We start from the raw sequence: 4372 nt of genomic DNA, 5'->3' as shown, positions 1-4372 counted from the left end.
GGAGAGGGGGGGCGAGAGGGGCAGAAAAAAGTACGTTGGGAGCAGAACATCTGCCAGAAGGAAGTTTCAGACAAGAACTAATACACACTTTGTAAAAAGCTAAATCTCTTACACATTGATGGATGGAAAGCTGCGCAGGTGCCTGCACGGGTTAATCTGTGCAAGCTCTGTGCTCACTTGCCCTGCTGAAGGTACAGAACAAATCCAGATCACCTGCAATCAGGTAACCGAGCAGATGCTGGCCAAAACACGATATTAAGGTCAATTAAAAATAGACTCTGCCATTCTTCTGCTTCTAGTTATACAAATTCTAATTTTAAAAAATCTGAAATACATGTTTCTCTAAATTCCCACCCAAAATCTCAAGGCTTTTGTATGGATGCCAACAAAAAGCAAAGACTGTTTGAAAGCACTTTTGCTTCAAGTTTGTCTGCCGTGAAACCTGAAAAATGACTTGAAATTCTTCCAAGATTCTGAAAAACTCACCACCTGATCTTAAACAATTTAAATTTCAGTGTTAGGAAGTCAGTCAGAGCTCTCTAGACAGAGTGGCAAATGACATGGTCTTCCAAAAGATGACTCAGAGGAGGAAGAAAAAAACCCCCAAAAAACGAAAAACTTACTTGTGTGTTTTCCAGCTCTTCCAGAGGGCTGTTACCTCAGCCTGAAAAACGAAAGGGAAAAAGTCCACAAATGAAATCATACAATGTATCAAGTAAGGCATTTCCAAGAGAAAAAATAACATGGTAGAAGGCACCAGGCAGACACCAGTTTAGGGTTTCTCTCGCCCACATCCCAGGCAGCAGAACTGGAAGCAGCACAGCTGCACTGCCTTGCACTAGAGTCAGTCTCCCCTGACCTCAGAGACTGTCTGGGGGACTGACGGGCTTAGAGAGATACATATTAGACACCTGCAGAGAGCAGTGCCAGCCTCAATCTCTCACCGAGAGTCAGCACTGACTTAAGGGTGCTGCGTTATCCATCTCGGTTGGTATCAATCTTTGTTTCTGTAGTTCGAGCAAGAGGCACATCCCTGCACCTGTGTGATCCTGGAAAAGAGAGATGAGCACACTCTCCTTGATACTCACCCTATATAATAACCATTAACTGAAACTGTAGCCTCCTTCTCTCAGAGACAGATGTGCTTATGGCATTTAATTAACAATAGACAACAGTCATGACAATTGCAAGATACCTTATTCAGCTGAAAAAGCATAAGTGTTAAGTCAGCAGCATGGAATGACAATTGAAATTACAGCATGGGGAGAAATCTCAGGTCAAACCTGGGAGAAATTTTTTTATCTGACCCAATAAGAAGTTAAAAAGAAAAAAATAAACTAAAGTTAACTTGCAGCTGTAAAAGTAATATCAAAAATCCTGCTGTGTACACCTGAAAAATAGAAGTGTCTCTTTCTCATGAAAGAAAGGTTCTTCCTGCATCAGTGAAAAATAATCTTACAAATTTCAGGCTTTGCACCACTGCTTAAGTTTCCCCTAACAGCACTGAGTTACTGGGCTTAAAGTGCTTATTGGGGTCACCATGGCTTGTTACAATCCAACTACCATGTTTTCCAATACCTGCATGGATATTTAGCCACATATCTCCTAAATAATGCTATTAAAGCTAAGTCATCTTAAAAGAATCACTGTGTATCTGACTAACCATGCAGCTCCTTGAGAAATTGTAAGAAACTACATTCACGTTACATTCTCTCTTTGGTGCAGTAGTGGAGAGAGGAATCATTGTTCTCAAGCAATATTGCTTGCAAACTAAGTTTTGCATTGGACCAGTGGCATTCACTAATGGCAGGGGCCTTACCCATGTAAAAACTACAGCTTTCACAGAGGTGCTTGAGGTGGCTGCAATTAAACTATGCAGGTTGGATTACATATGCAGATTTTCTCCAGCTCTTCCTTTTTCAGTGACAAGATCTACAAAATCAGCAACACGAAGAATAGGAAGCTGTTTGTAAAGCCTGGCATTGAATATACTATTTAGGAACAGCCACTCTGAACACCTTGTGCTTTGTTACTCATCATTTAATTCAGCATGATATGACCTAGCACACATTGGAATTTTTTAAACTCTGTTTTGCTCCCTAAATTCCTTCACAAACATTCTGAAGCATGTTACCTACAGGAGGGAGTCTTCCAAATAAAGATCTCCTTACAACAAAAGCACCTTCAAGGAAGTCCTTCCCATTTAACAACAGCTAAAGGAAAAACAAGAAGTTTTCTATGAGAATTGAAGAACTAGTTCAGGATGGAGCCCTTCCACCTGAATTTGGCTCCATATCAAATTCTGTTCAAACTTAAGCAGGGTGCTCACTTTCTTAGTGACTTGCACACTTATCTTTAAAGTTATAGACTTAAAGTAGCCTTTCATCTTCCTCGTATTATACAGATTTTAGCTGTCTCCATAGCAGTAAGTATTGTTGCTGCTGCTGTTTAGTTTTACCAACAGTTTTGTATTCTTCTTTAAGTGCAGAAGAAGTACAGTTGGGTTTGATTCCAATTTCATAAAATGGGGCTGTGAACAGAGATAATAATTTGCTGAAAGATTCAGAAAATTAATTTACATTGCTTCAGCCTTTTTCTCTCAACTCCAAGGACATCCACCACTACATTCCTCTGACCACCTTTTTCATTATTAAGCAGCTTCGTAAGGATATTACTCTGATTTAGAGAATGTTTTACTGGAAGCAAGTTCCAAAGAGCCTCTTTCCTACTACATTCAATGTGTTAAGCATTCACTATCAGCTCTGGGATTTACTGAGAACTCAGCAAAATCTGTTCTCATTCTCCATCAAAGATTAGAAAATTTAAGTGTTTCTATAGTTACAAAGAGCTAGTTTCTGGAAAGCCCTTTATCAAGAATGAACTCTGTCTTGTTGAAATGAGATTCTCCTTACTGTTATTTTAAATATTCTCAAGATCACCTAGCCAGTATTAAAGGGATTCCACTAGTGGCTATGCAACCAGCTTTTTCTATGCTCTGGTTCTCTCCCAGGAAACTGAAGGCTTTTATCTGTTGCCAGCTAAGAAATATCCACTAGACTGAAAATCCACTGTATACTTTTTGGAAAGCTGCAGGGCTGAAGGTAAAAGCTGAACAGCACTGAGGTTTCTTTTCTAATCTGTTTCAAGTTCTGCACTCTTGGACGCTGTTAATTATAGTACAGTATGAAACTAGCAATATGAAAACCTATTTATTCTCAGTCTTAGTAGTTGAAGGTAATTAATACTTTTATCTTCCTACGTGCTTCATTGATGGGGCACATGAAAGGATAAATGAAAAGAATCCACATGTAGTTTAAAGGAAAAAAAAAATCAATTTATAAAGCTACAGTCCCAGGAAAGAGGTAGGGCAGTCTATGCATGTCTCTTGCTAGTGAAAAATACAGATGATTTCTACCTGAGTCAAAATAAACACCAAGATGCTGAGCTGCAGGGTAACAGTTCTAGATCTGTATCTGTTACCACGTTAGACCCAGCCTTTAGGAGAGACCTTCACCCAGAATTTACATTCTGCCTCATACTATTACACGATAACACAATTTACACAGCATAGCTACGAATCAAGTATTTGGCAAGGAGGTCCTTCCACAGCCATGACTAACTAGGGGTGGAGAACACATACCACACAAACGCCTAAATGCCTCACCGCTTTATTTATGCTTCAAAAAATTCATCTTACTTCCTGACTTTTGCCTCAAGAATTTGTGTGCATTGAAGGAGATCCTAAAGCAAAACCAGACAACTCAAAGACTCAGTTGCACTCAGGTGGACGCCACATTGAGGACAATTCTCTCACAGCAAGATCGCTGTAGTTTCATTGCTAGAAGCTCTCAGCCCTGAGTTTCAGAGCTCAGCCCTTCCCTTAGCATTCTCCTCACTCACAGCAGAATCCACTTCACACCGTATGAAACACGTAGAAGGATCATACACCAAATAAAAACCCCTACAGGAGCCTTAAGTTTCTACTTAAGTATTAAGAAGATGACTCCAAAAAGCGCAGTTTAACAGTAACTCGTTGCTTTCAAGAATCATTGCCATTAATTGCGTTTATCTAGGCATAGAGCATAGCCAGTGCTATTATCCACATGCATTATACAACAGTACACAGAAATATTAAGAACCCACTGGTCATCTGTCGGGGAAGGAACCAGCAGCTTAACAAAAAGGATACTTGCACAGATGTGGACTACCTGGAAAATTCACAAACATGAAACCAGTTATTCCCTCCACTTTTCCAACAGTTGTGATAGAACATTTCTTCCCCCTGAGAAGTTTTCAGCAGTCAACAGGGCACACTATTTTTGTGGCTATGCTGATGTGACCAGAATTATTTTATTTATCAATATGTGTATGA

This window comes from Corvus brachyrhynchos, unplaced genomic scaffold (assembly GCF_000691975.1).
Source record: "Corvus brachyrhynchos isolate BGI_N302 unplaced genomic scaffold, ASM69197v1 scaffold69, whole genome shotgun sequence".
Classification (NCBI taxonomy): domain Eukaryota; kingdom Metazoa; phylum Chordata; class Aves; order Passeriformes; family Corvidae; genus Corvus; species Corvus brachyrhynchos.
The sequence above is the reverse complement of the archived record's forward strand: the minus strand, read 5'-3'. Positions refer to the sequence as shown.